At 42.2% G+C, this 17,889-nt stretch overlaps 1 pseudogene; it reads left to right on the forward strand.

Moving 5' to 3' along the window:
* Positions 1-6,446, forward strand: LOC112913710 (hydroxymethylglutaryl-CoA synthase, cytoplasmic pseudogene; annotated as a pseudogene).
* The last annotated feature ends 11,443 nt before the right edge of the window (positions 6,447-17,889 follow it).

Raw genomic sequence — 17,889 nt, forward strand, 5'->3', positions numbered from 1 at the left:
ATGGGGCCAGTCATGGTGCAAGGGTCAAATTGTTCTCAAGCCATGAATTTCCTGTAGGTTCCGTGCCAAGTCTCCAGAGCTACCTGATTCTAAAATTTTCTACCCCCAGATCACCTGCCTTAATTCTGTGAGTTCCTGATCCTTTCCAGGATTTTCTCTGTTTGATGTGACTAGTATTTGGTTTCTGTTTTATGCAGCATAGAGCCACGACTGACAGAGTGAAGCTCCTATCTATTCAACTAAGCACGCAATAAATATTTATTAGACACCTGCCCAGGCAATCTCATTGTCTGCCAAAGAGATCATCTAAACTGATTCATGGCTGTATGCCTGTGGAGAAGATTGGAAAATACATGCAAAACCTACAGAACCATACCCTAAACCCCTATGGCTTGAAAAACTCCCTGAAAATTCTACAGCAAGCCAGGCACTAGAATTTTCAGCAGCTAAAAATCATGAAAGTTGCCATGGGATAAAAATATTTCTCCCCAGGGCATCTGGTTGGCTTTAGTTAGCAGAGCATGAGACTATTGATCTCAAGGTTGTAACTTCAAGTCCCATATTGGATGTAGAGTTACTTAAAAATAAAATATTGGGGAAAAAATACTTCTCCCCCCCCTCAGATTATTTTTTTTTATAAAGATTTTGTTTATTTATTCATGAGAGACACACAGAGAAAGGCAGAGACACAGGCAGAGGGAGAAGCAGGCTCCATGTAGGGAGCCTAGCTCGGGACTTGATCCTGGGCCTCCAGGATTAGGCCCTGGGCCGAGGGCAGGATCTAAACCACTGAGCCACCCAGGCATCCCCCCTCTCAGATAATTTAAATACACTTTAATACAGGTCTTCTGAAGCAAATAGTTGTTTACAAGCAGGAAACTGAAACCAGATAGGTTGAGAGGGAGCTCTGTGGCAGGTCATCGGCCAAGGTGTTTTGGCGTAAGTGAATCTAATGATGCCCATCAGCTAATATGGGTAACAGCCTATCTACAGGGTAAATAGGATATTTTGCAAGCTCAGAAGAGCCTGGCGAAGGACTCTGGAAATGGAGGGGGAGGGGTTATATTCATAAGCTATCAGACCACCCGATCTTTATTTGAAATCTAGGGCTGCCTAAAAGTTGCTAAGGATTTATCACCTGATTCTGAGTGTGTGTGTGTGTGTGTGTGTGTGTGTGTGTGTGTGTGTGTTTTGGGTTTTGTACTTTCTTTTTCAAAATCATACATCAATCGATTTGGGTGTTTTGTTTTTGGAGATTTTTTATGACTTCTTTATGACTTCTTAGACAGAGGTCGTAATTATTCCTCTCCCCACCATCCCAAGTAAATGTGTAGAGACTCTGCTCTGAGAAGAATAAAATAGATCCCATGCAGGGGAAACTAGCCTAGAGGTTGCAGCTTTGCCGCCAGAACAAAATCTCATCCAACTATGTTTGTTTATTCTGAACAAATTTAGTAGGAGGAGAGATCTAGGTACATACATATGTAGCCACTGTTGTAACAGCAGGAACTGTTTTATATGGTGAGACATGCAGACACAGAAACGAGTGCCATCAAAGAAGTTTTTTAATGCCACAGATCCCTAAAAACAGGAGGCACAGCAATCCCAGGAATAGGGACCAGAGAGAGGCAGAGTTAGGGGGGACACACCTAGGAGCCTTTATTGTGGTATCTGTGGGAAGAAATGCTGCCGCGGAGTATAAAAAGGTTTAGGATTGGCTAGCTTCAATAAATTCAGAGGGTTCCGGGGCTATAGGGGTTTCCCTAGTTGTCTGGCAGCTGGCCTTGGGGTGGTTAGGTAGGAGAACCGTGGCCTGGGGTATAGGAGCCCATAAAGGAGATGTTTGCGGTACGGGCTCTGGTTTGGTTGGTTTGCCTTGAAGGGTAAGCTAGAAATCGGCTAGCCCGGGGAGGAGCAATCTCTCAAGGATCAGCAAGGTCCCCACGATGTTAAAGCACTAAAAATACAGAATAAAAAAGACACTATTTTCACGGACACACAAAGACACAATACATTCACAGACACACAGACTTGCACTAACATTTACAGAGTCATAGGGTCACATACGTAGTAACTTATCGGTCTACAAAAACGTAAAATCCCAATTAGATTAGAAGGAAGTTCAGAAGAAATCAAGTCCACCTTGCTCGCTGATGATAAACTTCCTGCCAACAGGAAGGGTCCTGCCACCATAGGGCTATCCAGACTAGGGTTTGTAAACACCACCATGGACAAGAATTGCACTATTTCTTTTGATCATTAATTTTACTCTTGCTTCAGAAACAACATAAACCATCATTTTTAAAATTCAGGGTCTCAGTCAGTTGAGCACCCAACTCTTGATTGCGGCTCAAGTCATGATCTCAGGGTCCTGAGATCCACTCCTCGTCCACATTCAGCAGGGAGTCCCCTCCTGTCCCTCTCCCCCTACGTGGGCATGTGTGTGCATTCTCTCTCTCTCTCACAAAAATAAATAAATCATAATATCAAAATCCAGAAACAATCACTATCTCTATTTTTTGAACAGTCTTTCCCCACCATGGACATGTACACAAATATAATCCATAAAAATAAGAATAGGTCTTGTACAATGTTTTGGGGCATCTGGGTGGCTCAGTCAGTTAAGCATCTGCCTTCAGCTCCAGTCGTGATCCTGGAGTCCTGGGGTCAAGCCCCGCATGGGGCTCCCTGCTCAGTGGGGAGTCAGCTCCTCCCTCTGCCTCTCTCCCTGCTCATGCTCTCATAAATAAATAAATGAATAAATGAATAAATAAGTAAATAAATAAATAAATAAATAAATAAATAAATCTTTAAAAAAAATAAAACAATAAAAAGTCTTGCACAATGTTTTGTATGAAACCTGGTTTTTTATTTTTTTATTTTATTTTATTTTATTTTTTTTGAAACCTGGTTTTTTACCCTCAATACTGTGCACACCTACACTCATTTGGTCTTGCCCTTTGCCCATATAGGAAGCTGGATCTAAGAACAGAGGGTGCATAAATCCCCACTTTTAACAGACATTGCCCAAGTATCTTCTGAATGGTTGTATATATTGTGCATCTTGAGCTGTCTCCAGAAAAACTTCAACTACTGTTAGCTCATATTTTGACAGATCTATTTATGTAGCCTGCATTTATATTCATAAAGGATATTGGTCTAGAATTATCTTTTTTTTTGTAATTTCTTTGTCAAGTCTTGATATCCAGGTACTATTGGCTACACAAAATGAGTTCAGAGTGTTATGTTCTCTATTTTTCAATAAAGTTTGTGTAAGGTTAGTGTTACCTCCTCCTCAAATTTCTCGTAGATCATCACTGAAACAGTAGGTGCGTGGAGCTTTCTTTGTGGGGAAAGTGTTGATAATTAATTAAAATTCTTCCATAATAGATATATGGCTGTTCAGATTTTGTCTCATTTTGTGTCAGTTTGGGTAAAATTCTACTTTTCAAGGAATTTGTTTCATCCAAACTTTCAAATTTATCTGTATAAATTTATTATATTTTCTTATCCTTTTAATGTCTGCAGGATCTATACATAACTCCTTTTTAGTTCTGATATTTGTATTCTGTAACTTATATTCTCTCTTTTTTTTTTTTTCTTGGTCCATGAGGTTAGGGCTTCACAACTTCGTTGCTGGTTTTTCAAAGAACCAACGTTTGGCTTTGATCCTTTTCTCTCTGGTTTCTCTATATTCATTTCTGTTCTTTATTATTATTATTGTTATTAATTAATTTATTTTTCTTGTCTTGGGTTTACTTTTGCTTTAGTTTCTTGAGGTAGAACCTTAGGTCATTGATGATAAACGTTTCTTCTTCTTTTTTTAGTAGGTTCTACACCCAACTGGGTCTTGAATTCACAGCCCCTAGATCAAGAATCACCTGCTGTACTGACTGAGCCAGCCAGGCACCCCAAACTCTTCTTCTTTTTTAATATAAGCATTGAAACGAGGTTTCCTTCGAGAACTACTTTAGCTATATTCCACAAAAAAAATTTTTTAAAGCAATCTCTATGTCCAATGTGGGGCTTAAACTCATGAGATCAAGAGTCTCATTCTCTACTGACTGAGACAGCCAGGCACCCCTTATATTCTATTAATTTTTTTAAAGATCTTATTTATTTATTCATGAGAGACACAGAGAGAGAGGCCCAGACACAGGCAGAGGGAGAAGCCGGCTCCATGCAGGGAGCCCGATGTGGGACTCAATCCCAACACCACGGGATCTGATCTGAGCCCAAGGCAGATGCTCAACTGCTGAGCCACCCAGGTGCCCCTAAATAATTTTTTCTCAAGTATGGAAAGTCATCCTTTGGTATCCTTCCAAGTGGGAATGGGAGTCGTCGGGAGGAAAGTTCTTTATCTCTATATACTCATCTCTAACATTTGAAATGTTACAATGAGCATCAGTTGGTTTTTCCATTAAAAAGCAAGGCATTTAAAAGAAAAAAAGCGGGCAGCTATAAAGCTGGTGGCGGAGGGGAGGCCCGCGTACTGCCCTTTCGTGGCTCGCTCCTTTGCTCCCTTTCTGTGGTCACGGTCAGGATCACGTTGGGTGCCTGGAGGAGGAAACAGAGGGGCAGACGTGGAGAGCGCAGTGCTTAGTGGTCCCACAGCTCTCTCACCACGCTGGGCGCTCCCTTTGAATGCAGAAGCCTGCTGGCCAAGAGCTGTGGGAACTGTTGCCTTGGGATCTATTTTCCTTCTCAATATGTTGATCAAGCAGAGTTGGAAAAGTATGATGGTGTAGATGCTGGAAAGTCTACCCTCGGCTTGGGCCAGGCCAACCTGGGCTTCTGCACACAAAGAAGCTATCGGCTCTCTTTGCCGGACTGTGGTTCAGTCCTACGGAGACCCGCAGCCTGTCGTAGGACTGCACTGGGCGCTGAGAAGTCGGAACAGTGAGCATCATCGACAGATCAAAACCCGTGCAGGCTCCCCTGAGGCAGCTCTTAGAGGAGTTGGGGAGCACAGGTACAGAAGGAATGTAAAGCGTGCGGGTAACTGGAGTGGGTGCAGCTCCTGATGGCCCGTAGGCCCAGCTGGTTGCGGGAGATGTTGCTGCATGTGCCCCAGGACGTGCTCGACCCACAGGTGGAGTGGGAGCTGTTGCTCAGCTAATCGGGCCAAATGGGCCTTTAATCTTCGACTGAGGACTTGGTGGGACCCACACAACATGCCTAAGACTTCCACAGGCCTGACCTGCTTTCGGATTAGCCTGTAGTGGATGGGAAACTCCATCCAGCGCTACCCCAGCGCGGCCCCCTGCTGCTGTGTCTACCGCCGAAAGATCCAGGGGCAGGAGGGAAATGATAAAGGTTCTACCTTGGATGATTTTGGTTTCATGATCTTCCCCTCACCCTGCTGTAGGCGGCCCGGAAGCCTCTCTCTCGGATGTTGCTGAATGACTTCCTTAACGACCAGAACAGAGATAAAAGTCGTGAAGCCAGTGGCCTGGAAGCCTTCGGGGATGTGAAATCAGCAGATGCCTGCCCCGACGGAGATGTGGCAAAGGCCTCCCTGGAGCCTAGAGCTGAGCCCGTCAGTCAGAAAACCAAGCATCTTTGCTCGTGTCGAAGCAAAATGGAAATCCGCACACATCGCGCGTCCGGCTCCATCGGTTCTGTTCTAGCTCAGTCCTCCCCTCAGCAGCTGGCAGGCAGGAGGACTGGTGTGTTCTCTCACGGTCTGGCTTGGCTGCTTCCCTGTGCTCCGTCGGTCGCGCAAGACGCCACACCAGGGGCTGCTCTTGATAAAACAACAGCCAGTTGAGGTGACCTCAGATCGAGCTTGGCTCAAGAACTTGTGGGGCAGCAGATGTGTTTGCTGAGAACACGAAGCTCAGGGAGGACACTCGTCACCTGGTCAGCTACATCCCTCAGGGGTCCGTAGACTCCCTCTTCGAAGCCACCTGGTACCTCGTCGGAGTGGACGGGGCACCTGTGCCCGGCGACCGTCGCCCAGTGGCGATACTCTGCGTGAAGGAGCAGGGCCCGGACGCTGCAGCGCAGCCCCTGAGCACATCCACGTCCTGCCGAGGTGCCAGGCCTCCCTGCCCGGCAGCACAGCCCGGAGCCGCCGTCCCCAGCGAGGCCTGCTTCCACCTCAGCGCCGGTTGGGGTCGGGGTCGGGGCCTGTGTGGGAACAGTTCTGGGAGCGGCACGTCTGGGGACAACCGTGAGGGACTCCGTGTCGTGTAGCTTTTATGTGACTGACATGAAGCCTGGCGCACTATCGTGTTCTTGGCAGAGCCTCTGCCCAGCTTGCTCACCCGCGTCCTACTGTGGTGCGGCCGGGCCACACGCTCGGGAGTGATGCTGAAGGGCCCGCGCCTCGCCTCTCGGCCGCTCGGGTGGTGCAGCTCAGCTTCCACATGTGGTGGCGCGACCGTGTGCTTCAGGCGAAGAGAGCGTCAGACGGTGGCACTTTGAACCAGCAAGCTTACTGAAGGTACCTGGGGATTTGGGAGAAAAAAAAAAGTTTCTAATTTAGGGGATGTAGCCTTAAAATGTGCTGTGCACAAACCCTCTTTGAAGATGGCAAGACAAGCACACTCTTGTGTTCCTATAAGTCACAAATCCTCAAGAGGGAGAAGAGCTGGGACGGGAACACTGGTTCTGGAACTGGAGGAACTGGAGTGCTGCTTCACATGCAGGCCGGCGGCGTCCACCGACGGTCATGACCTCTGACACGGAGAGGCCGCCGGCCCGGCCCGGCCCGGCCCAGCAGATGACCCGCACACGCCGCGTGGCACACGGACTAGGGCCGGAGCTCTGGGTGCGGTTCGGGCTTGCCGGCCCGAGGTGCAGGCGGCAGCGCAGCGGTGCAGGGAAGCTGTTGCAATCCTTCCTCGCGCCATAAAGAATAAATAAAACATTTTTTTCTGGCTGTTTTTTAAAATTTTTAAACAAAATAGAAGGATGGGGTGCAGGACAATATTAGGTTACCTGTGATGCTTCAGTGCTATAAATTCAACTTACAGACTGACATACATCCACGGTGTCAGTGTTCTCCTTTCTTTTCCTCTTTTCTGGTATCTTTTCAATGAAAAGAAATAGAAGGGGCAGCCCGGGTGGCTCAGCAGTTCAGCGCCTCCTTCAGCCCAGGGCCTGATCCTGGAGACCCAGGATCGAGTCCCACGTCGGGGCCTGCTTCTCCCTCTGCCTGTGTCTCTGCCTCTCTTTCTCCGTGTCTCTCATGAACAAATAAATAAAATATTAAAAAAAAAAAAAAGAGGTATCCCTGGGTGGCGCAGCGGTTTAGCGCCTGCCTTTGGCCCAGGGCGCGATCCTGGAGATCCGGGATCGAATCCCACGTTGGGCTCCTGGTGCATGGAGCCTGCTTCTCCCTCTGCCTGTGTCTCTGCCTCTCTCTCTGTGTGACTATCATAAATAAATAAAAATTAAAAAAAAATAAAAAAAAGAAATAGAAGGACAACCCGAATTTTATATAGTATGACCAGCCAAAAAAAGTATTCCATTTCAGGATCTGGGAATAGGATTTATAAAGCATTTTTTCAGACTTTCACCTTAAAAAAAAAAAAAAAAAAAAAAAAAGACAACAAAAACCATCACATGAAATGAATAAGAAGACTGGTTAGACAGTTTTGTAGATGTTTTTGGTGCTGAACTACGACATGAGCCTTATAGACTGTAAAATAGAGATACCTGGAACTAATGCACAGAACTAAATTTTTTGAACTTTATTTGCTGTTAAATTCTGCGAAGTTTCAGTTATCTAAAATAAACATACACAAACATGAACTGTAATGTTTCCAAGTGCAAGGTGATATGTAGTTTGTAAAATACTCTTGTCTAATATTAACTAGTGGTATTTTGATTTGTACAGTCATAATTTCTTAAGATAACTTCATTTTAACATCCACTGATGTAGATTAATAATATAAGTTCACATTTAAGGGGGATCCCTGGGTGGCTCAGTGGTTGGATGCCTGCCTTTGGCTCAGGGCGTGATCCTGGGGTCCCGGGATCGAGTCCCGCATCAGGCTCTCTGCATGGAGCCTGCTTCTCCCTCTGCCTGTGTCTCTGCCTCTCTCTGTGTCTCTCATGAATAAATAAATAAAATCTTAAAAAAAAAAAGTTCACATTTAAGATTAATGGGAGGGATCCCTGGGTGGCTCAGAGGTTTAGTGCCTGTCTTTGGCCCAAGGTGTGATCTTGGAGACCTGGGATCGAGTCCCGCGTCGGGCTCCCTGTATGGAGCCTGCTCCTTCCTCTGCCTGTGTCTCTGCCTCTCTCTCTGTCTCTCTCTCTGTGTGTGTGTGTGTGTGTCTCTCTCATGAAAAAAATAAAATTTTTTAAAAATAAAATCTTTAAAAAAATTAAAAAATAAAGATCAATGGGAAAATGGTGCATGTAATACTTTCACAAGTATTGCGAGTTTGGTATGTTTCAAAAAGAGTAATTTAACTTTTGGGTGTCAGGAAATGGGTTTTCCTCAAAGTCCATTCCCGGCAATGGGCAAGCCTCGTAATATTGGCACAGAGCATTAACTGTACACCTTATTAACACTGAGGTAAGGGGGATCCCTGGGTGGCTCAGAGGTTGAGCGCCTGCCTTCGGCCCAGGGCGTGATCCTGGAGACCCAGGATCAAGTCCCACATCAGGCGCCCTGCATGGAGCCTGCTTCTCCCTCTGCCTGTGTCTCTGCCCCTCTCTCTCTCTGCCTCTCATGAATAAATAAATAAAATCTAAAAAAAAAAAAAAAGTGAGGTGAATAGCTTTGGATAAAGTTTTAGAGAAATAAAAAAAAAAGAAAAAAAGCAATGATGATATTATGTAATAAGCATAGGAACACAGGGGAGCCCTCATCCAAACAGGAATGGTAGCAAGAGAAGGAAGAGGGAAGAATTTACGTAGGTCAGGAGGTGGAGTGAGTGGGGTGTTAAGGGTCATGGAAGTACCGTGGGAGAAGCACTAAGGCATGAAACAGATATATTTTGGGCAAACATAATATTATCATGTCCCAGAGTACGAGGACGAGTCATACCGGGAAATGATGGAGAGATGGCAGGAAATAAAAGAGATGGCAGGAAATGATCCATTTAAGCACAACCATTAGGCATGGTCCAGGCTCGCTGGTTATCAAATATTTAGCAAATAATATTAACTGAATTATATAGGACAAGTCTTTCCTTTTGGCCTCAGAATTCATACTCACCTGCACACTTCAATTCACCTCCACTATTTTTTTTTAAGGTTTTACTTATTTACTCATGAGAGACAGAGACAGAAAGAGAGAGAGAGAGAGAGAGGCAGAGACACAGGCAGAGGGAGAAGCAGGCTCCGTGCAGGGAGCCTGATGGGGATTCGATCCTGGGACTGCAGATTCGTGAGCTGAGCTAAAGACAGACACTCAACCACTGAGCCAGCAAGGCATCCCTGTCTCGTTATCTCCATCTCTCTCTCAAATAAATAAAGTCTTAAAAAACAAAAAAAGGTAGTCCTTTAAAACAAAACAAAAATGGCTTCAGCTTCTCAACTCCAGTCCCTAGCTTTCCTACTACCTTGAGCTAACCATGATAGGAGTTTTCCAGAATTGGAATTACTTGTTTTTAGAAATATCTCAGCCTGGTATCTGGGCTGCACAATATCATCCCAATTTGGAAGAAGCTACATACAGCGCAGGCTACCTAAAGGTCTCCTCAGCAGAACAGGTCTAAAGGGAGTAAGTATAAATTTTCCCCAAAGCTCACGTAAATGGAAAATTCAGTTTCAAATGTTTAAGAGAAATGCCTATTTTTAACAGTAAACTTGATTAAAATTATAAAAAGTCAAAAGTTCTGATGGGCCAGACCTTACAGCGAAGAGCTTGCCCAAAGTAATAGAGTAAATACTGAAACCTAAGATTTCTGACTCCCTGCTTAAGTACTCCCTCCCTTATTGCACTTGAGGGTAGTTCTGAAAAACCAGGACAATTGGAAAGTAACCGTGGGGTCCCCGGGCAGCTTAGTTGGTGAAGCGTTTTTGGCTGAGGTCATGAGCTCAGGGTTACAATTTCAATTCCTGGGGCTCCACTTGGTGGGGAATCTGCTTCTCTCCCTTTCTCTCTGTCCCTACCCCAGCTCGTGAGCTCTCTCTCTCTAAAATAAATAAATGAATCTTAAAAATAAAAGAGGAAAATATAAAAAAATAAAAAAAACATTATAACAACTGTGAATGGAAATATAAATCTCAAGTTACCACTGCTTTTAAATAGCCAAGGGAACATGGATACTCTAGCTCTGAGCCCTGTTTAACTAGAATCTTACTATAACAAAAATAAAGTTTTTCAGAGAGTACATTCTGTATGATTACATTGTATGAAGTCCAAAATAAGCAAAACTCATATTCTGTGATAGAAATGAGAACAGTTACCTCTGGCAGGGTGGAGGATTTGACTAGAGGGGGGCCTGAGGGAACTTTCGGAGTTAAGGGAAAAGTTTTTTTATTTCTATTTTTATTTTTTTAAAGATTTTATTTATTTATTCATGAGAACACACAGAGAGGAGAGAGTTAATTGAACACCAATAAAAATTAATTAAAAAAAAAAAAAAGTGAGAGGAGAGAGAGAGAGGCAGAGACACAGGCAGAGGGAGAAGCAGGCTCCATGCAGGGAGCCTGATGTGGGACTCGATCCTGGGTCTCCAGGATCACGCCCTGAGCTGTAGGAGGCGCTAAACCGCTGAGCCACCGGGGCTGCCCCTATTTTTATTTTTTTTATTTTTAAAAGATTTTTTATTTATTCATGAGTGACACAGAGAGAAAGGCAGAGACATAGGCAGAGGGAGAAGCGGGCGAGGAGAAGAATTCTATATCTTGACTTGATGTGGGTATTACATGAGTACATACAATTGTCAAAACTCACTGAATTGTACACTTAAGGTACATACACTTTATTAATAATACATTAAACCTTGATTAAAGAGAACTTGAATGAAATTCATTTGAAAACCAAGTGAAAGTTGCTTACTCTGAGATGCAACTTTTGGCCTAATACAGAGCCAACCATTCATCTACTTTAGTTCTTTGAATACGTATGTGATTGGTTCACCAGTGATTCATCATTCACCAAAGGAAGGAAGGGCTCAATGAATTTGGAGACCTGGAACATCTTTGTGTCATTTCTTCAGTACGTCTGGGCTTTGCAGGAATTCATCAAGCTTTTAGCAGTGATCTGCTCTCACAGTTGGCATGCTAATACTTTGTATATTTGAGAGATGATTTGCAGTTAAAGCATTTATTCATCCATCACCATGCTGAGCTTCAAAACACCTTATATAAGGCAGGTAAAATAAGTTTTGTTATTCTTCATTTTACAGTTTGTGAAAGTTAAATAAAAAAGATCCCACAGCTGTTATTTTTTTAAATTCATAATCGTCCCTTGTGTCCTCCCCCGCACCCCCACCCAACTATTAAAAGACAGAGCTGAAATGTCAAGTCAGGTTCAAGGAATTTGAAATTAGATATGTAGAATTTTTTCCACTATTTCACTGCAGAAAAATCTAGGTCTCTCAGAGTAAGAACTAGATTCAGAATGACAATACTGTGACTTCCAGGAACACAGTGAATTCAGTATCATAATGCATGGCCAGATTAGGATAAGGCAAGCAAGGTACTCAGGGTGCAAAATTTAAGAAGGTATCTCTCAGGTTCAGGCACGTACCAATCCTTCTTGGATGTTAACATAATCTTGTTACCAATTTAAATATAAGGAAACTCTTAGAGGTAGGTTAGATGACTAATGTCTCATAAATGGAAAATAGCAGAACAAAAAATTAAGAAGGGGACTTTAGGGGGCACCCAGGTGGCTCAGTGGTTGAGCATCGGCCTTTGGCTCAAGTCCGCATCGGGCTGCCTGCAGGGAGCCTGCTTCTCCCTCTGCCTAGGTCTCTGCCTCCCCCTGTGTCTCTCATGAATAATTAAATAAAATCTTAAAAAAACAAGGGAGGGCTTTAAGCTTCAAATTCTACTAAGGCTACTCTTCAATAATGCTTTGTGATTTAGCCATAAGGAGGATTAAGACCATGAGGTTTTTAATTTATTATACTATTTTTTTTAAGATGCACACCATTTATTTATTTATTTATTTATTTATTTATTTATTTATTTATTTATTATGATAGGCACACAGTAAGAGAGAGAGAGAGGCAGAGACACAGGCAGAGGGAGAAGCAGGCTCCATGCACCGGGAGCCTGACGTGGGACTTGATCCTGGGTCTCCAGGATTACGTCCTGGGCCAAAGGCAGGCGCCAAACCACTGCGCCACCCAGGGATCCCCATCCAACAATTCCTGATTAAAAACTCTCAGCAGGGCAGCCTGGGTGGCTCAGCGGTTTAGCGCCGCCACCTGCAGCCCAGGGCCTGATCCTGGAGACTGGGGGATCGAGTCCCATGTCAGGCTCCCTGCATGGAGCCTGCTTCTCCCTCTGCCTGTGTCCCAGCCTCTCTCTCTCTCTCTCTCTCTCTGTGTCTCTCATGAATAAATAAAATCTTAAAAAAAAAAAAAAACCTCTCAGCAAAGTAGGAACTGAATTTCCTCAAACTGATAGTTTCTATGAAAACTCTACAGCTAATGTCATACTTATTAAAGACTGCTTTGCTCTAAGATCAGGAACAAGGCAAGATGTTTGCTCTCTCTACTTCTATTTCATTTTGTACTGGAGGTTCTAACCAATGCAATAAAGCAAGAAAAGCAAATAAGGCATTCAGATTGGAAAAGAAGAAAAAAACTGTCTTTATTCAAAGATGACAAGAACTTCTATGTAGAAAATTATAAGGAATCTACAGAAAAGCTATGAGGGATAATGAGTTAATAAGCAAGGCTGTAGGATACAAGCTCAATATACAAAAATAAATTGTACTTCTTGTATATATTAGCAACAAACAAAAACTGAAAATGTTATTTTATTTTTAAAGATTTTATTTATTCATGAGATACATGGAGAGAGAGGCAGAGACACAGACAGAGGGAGAAGCAGGCTCCATGCAGGGAGCCCGACATGGGACTCAATCCTGCGTCTCCAGGATCACGCCCCGGGCTGAAGGCGGTGCTTAACAGCTGAGCCACCCACGCTGCCCTGAAAATGTTTTAAAATGTCATTTATAAAATTAAAAAATATAAAACACTTAGAGATAACTCCAAGAAATGTAAACCTGTATAATAACCACAAAATATTGCGAGAGAAATTAAAGAAGACTGAAATAAATGGGGAACTACACTGTATTCACAGTTCAGAAGACTCAATGTTGGTAAGATGTCATTCTCTCTTAATTGACCTATAGACTCAAATAGCAACAAAATCCCAGCAGGCTTTTTTTAATAGAAATTGACAAGCTAAAAAAAAAAAAAAGAAAAGAAATTGACAAGCTTATCCTAAGATTTATATGGAAATGCAAACTAGAATAGCCAAAACAACTTTGAAAAAAAAACAAAACAAAACCGGAGGACTTGATACTATCTGACTTTAAGATTATGAAGCTAGGGGCAGCCCAGGTGGCTCAGTGGTTTACAGCCGCCTTCGGCCTAGGGCCTGAACCTGGAGACCTGGGATTGAGTCCCATGTCGGGCTCCCTGCATGGAGCCTGCTTCTCCCTCTGCCTGTGTCTCTGCCTCTCTCTCTGTCTCATGAATAAATAAAATCTTAAAAAATAAAAAGATTATGAAGTTATAGTCATTGAGATAGTGCAATATTGGTATAAAGAGAGACAAACCAATTTGATGTAACAAAACAGGGTCTATAGTAGACCCACACATTTATAATCAGTTGATTTTAGATTTAGATGAAGGTGTAAGGATAAAGGATAAAGGATAGTCTTTTTTTTCTTCAAATATAATTGATATACAATATCCTATTAGTTTCAGATGTCCCTCATACTAATACAATATCTTGGTTTTGAAGTTATTTAATTAAGTTGCTTTTTTCCTCTGATGTGTTGCTCGTGAATGTCCTTTTAATAGCTTCCAGAAAAGGAAGGACAAAATTGTCTAGGGCAATTGCTAGGACAAAATAGTTTAAAAATGTTGCATGTCAGTTTTGTCTTTTGGCTGGGGATAAAATTCTAGGCAAAATTAGAGGGATTTTCCTTTTGCCTTTTAGCTTTCAGTAATGTTGAGAAGGGTTCTTTTTTAGCATTAGGAAATTTCATTATGATGTGCTTTGGTTTGGGCTTTTTTTTTTTTTTTCCTAGTAGGCTTCATGCCCAACATGGGCCTTGAACTCATGACCTTGAGATCAAGTCACAAACTCTACCAACTAAGCCAATCAGATATTTTTCCCTTACTGTGTAGGATATTCATGGCATTTTCATTTGGATTCATGTTACCCAGCTCTGGGAAGTTTCCCTGCCTTCTACATATATATGTATGATTTTTCAGTATTTTTCCTTCCATTAGTTAATTCCTTGAATCTCAGTTACTAGCTGTAGGTTAGATTTCCTGGATTGCTCTTCTAATTTTCATATTTTTCGCCTATGTCCATCTTTTGTCCTTTTGTTCTATTTGCCAAGAGCTTTTTCTTATCTTCTAGAACTTCTGTTGTGACTAATTTGAGCTATCATATTTTTAATTTTCAAGACCTGTTCTTATTCTCTCAGTCCATTTTATTTACTTTTGAAAAATTATTTTTGGTGGGCAGCAAAGTTTCTGGAGTGATAGTCAGCAAAGTTTATTAAGAGTACAAAGCTCCCGATGAGGGAGGGGACCCGAGGGTTGCCCCTGAACAGTCCCCTTTAATGATAGCATTTTGAGAGGTGGCTAGGTGGCTCAGTTGGTTGTGTCCAACTCTTGATCTCAGCTCAGGTGTCAATCTCATAATTGTGAATTAAAGCTCGACATTGGGCTCCACACTTAATGTGGAGCCTACATAAAATATTTAAGAAGATAACATTTTACTCATGTTTCATAGAAGTAAGATCATCGCTCATGTCAGATTTAATTTTTTCTGTATTTCCTACCACTTTCCAAATTATGTTTCTTCAAAATTTTTTCCTGTATAACCATTTTTATTCATATTGGAATCTTTCCTCAAATGTCTGCTGATTATTAGCAGTTAAAATGAGATGTCTAATTGTCTATATATATAGTCTTTTGGTGGGAAGATGGATATGTAGTTTCTTGGTGAAAGGGTAGAGGATTGTATCTTAGGAGTTGCTGACTTGGCTTTAATTAACAGGGTTGTCAGCTGAGAATTTTTTTTTGTTAGTGGACCCTCCAAATATATCTGCAGGACTTTTATCTGGAGTTGTGCTCCCCAAAAGGGTATTTTAATCTCTCGCCTAAAGGTATAAAGCCTGACTGCCAATATTTTGGGAATAGGACAGGGGAAGGGTCTGTGAGGTCTCATCCTTTAGCATGTAGACTTTAACTTGTTCCTCATTTTATCAACTTACATTCCTGAATTGGAAATCTCCCTGATTCACTCTCTCTAGTCTTATAGGGTAGAACAAGGGTTAGTCACCTAGTTGCACTGTTTGGGGCTTCTTAGTAGACTTTGAGCTAACCCCCCCCCCCCTTTTTTTTAAATTATTTTTCAAAGTAAGCTCTACACCTAATGTGGGGCTTGAACTCATGACCTCCAAGATCGAGAGTCGTATATTCTACTGACTGAGCCAGCCAGATGTACCGCCCCTCCCCACAACCTCTCATTTTCACTTCAGTGATCAACTGCCTTCCAAAGTCTCTAGGTACCATGGTGCCTTCCTGGGATTTGGAAAGACCAGGTAGCCCTGCCCATGTTAACAATACATTCTCAGGAACTTAGGTTTTGGTTTCTTCCTTCACCTAAGTCTGTAAGGGTAGGGGTAGTATTTGCCACATCAGAGTCCAATGCACTATCTGGCCCCAAAGGAACACTTAACAGATGTCTGCTGAAGGTCTAGCTAAGTGAATTGAAGTGAGCACAACTTTCCAAGCAATAATCTCTTCATCTGCAAAGTTGGCACAGTCATCCCTGACTGTAATTTCACAGTGTTACAGTGAATATCAAATAGAGAAAACATATGAAAAGGCTTAGTAATAATGTAAAAAAAAAAAAATACAATGTAGCTTGGTTTTTGGACCAACAAGGGATTTTATGCCACTACAATATATATTTTATTAGAGTTTTCATTTCATTTTTTTTTTAAGATTTTATTTATTCATGAGAGACACACACACAGAGAAAGAGGCAGACACACAGGCAGAGGGAGAAGCAGGCTCCGTGCAGGGAGCCTGATGTGGGACTCGATCCCGGGTCTCCAGGATCAGGCCCTGGGCGGAAGGCAGAAGCCAAACCGCTGAGCCACCCAGGGATCCCCTAGAATTTTCATTTTCTTGTATAGAACTTGTCTTTTATATCCCCATCTGGGAGAATCATTTTCTCTTTCCTCTTCCACCATATCTGGTGAATCACCACTCAGCTTCCAGTCACTGTAGTAGCTCTAAGGAATCCCTCCCAAGTATGGATTCCAGAGTGATCACACTGATTTATCTTTCTCTGGGGGAGCACACTGAACAGAAGTTAGTCTTCATCTTAAGGCAATATTTTAAATAAAATTTCATGCATATTTAATTCATTAATAAATCCTTTAAGAATTCATCTATAAAAGCTGGTTCATCAAGTATCAGATATTTATTATCGAGAGTAAAGAAAGTATTTGTACTAGGATTATGGAGTGAGAAATTCAATACTTTTCTTCATCTTCTCTTAGAGTGCAAGTAGGCATTAGAGGTGATGTTGGTCACAATGGAGTACGATAAATTGATAAACAGATGCCATATCTTACCCAATTCATAATCTAAAAATTAGTTTTTAGGGCTTATAAACTGTCTACTTAAAATGCAACTGATTGGAGTGATTATGAACCTTAAATGAAAATATTTGACAAAAGGTATAAGGTGGTGTTGTCACCATGGGAAGAAAAAAAAAAAAGAAAAAGTCCAAAAACATGGCCAGAACATTGTCTTTCCGTCACTTCTGCTCTTGGACTTCTTACCACATAATTCTTAATAGCCAGAAAAAAAGTGCACTTTGAAAACGTTGACCTAAAAGAAAAAGATACAAATAAGTAGCAATTGCTACAAAGACTGGCCAATTATTAACAAGAGTGAATAAAAAAATGAAACAGAAAAGGCCTCTTTCTCTATCTGATAGATAAGCTGCAGCAGGGATCCCTGGGTGGCGCAGCGGTTTGGCGCCTGCCTTTGGCCCAGGGCGCGATCCTGGAGACCCGGGATCGAATCCCACATCGGGCTCCCGGTGCATGGAGCCTGCTTCTCCCTCTGCCTGTGTTGCTGCCTCTCTCTCTCTCTGTGACTATCATAAATAAATAAATAAAAAATCTAAAAAAAAAAAAAAAGATAAGCTGCAGCAGGAAGTGAAGAAAAGACAAGGTAAAGTAATTACCCAAAGTAGTATTAGTGCACTCTTGTCAAAGAATCCACCCAATAATTTCAATAATTCTTAGAATGGTCGATAATTCAAAGAAATAAATGGGTATTAAAATGGTTCAAAGAACAAAAATCTCTAGTTTTACACTCTTGCTCTATTTCCTGTATATTTAAACATTTTCATTTGTTAAGAACTCTTATTAAATTTACTTCCTTTTTCTCTCTAGGAGATTCCTGAAAGTAAGAATGTAAAGAGAGGGATGCCTGGGTGCCTGAGGGGTTGAGCATCTGCCTTCAGCTCAGGTCGTGATCCCAGGACCCTGTAACAGGCCCCCTGCGTGGAGCCTGCTCTTCCCTCTGCCTATGTTTCTGCCTGTCTCTCTCTTTCTCTCTCATGAATAAATAAATAAAATCTTTTTTTAAAAAAAGGACAAAAATCAACATCCCTCTCAAATGAACAGGGTGCTAATTCCACTAAATATAAACTTTCTATTTCTCTCCATTCATAAAACAGACAAAGGCA

Source organism: Vulpes vulpes, chromosome 1, assembly GCF_048418805.1.
Source record: "Vulpes vulpes isolate BD-2025 chromosome 1, VulVul3, whole genome shotgun sequence".
Taxonomy (NCBI): Eukaryota; Metazoa; Chordata; class Mammalia; order Carnivora; family Canidae; genus Vulpes; species Vulpes vulpes.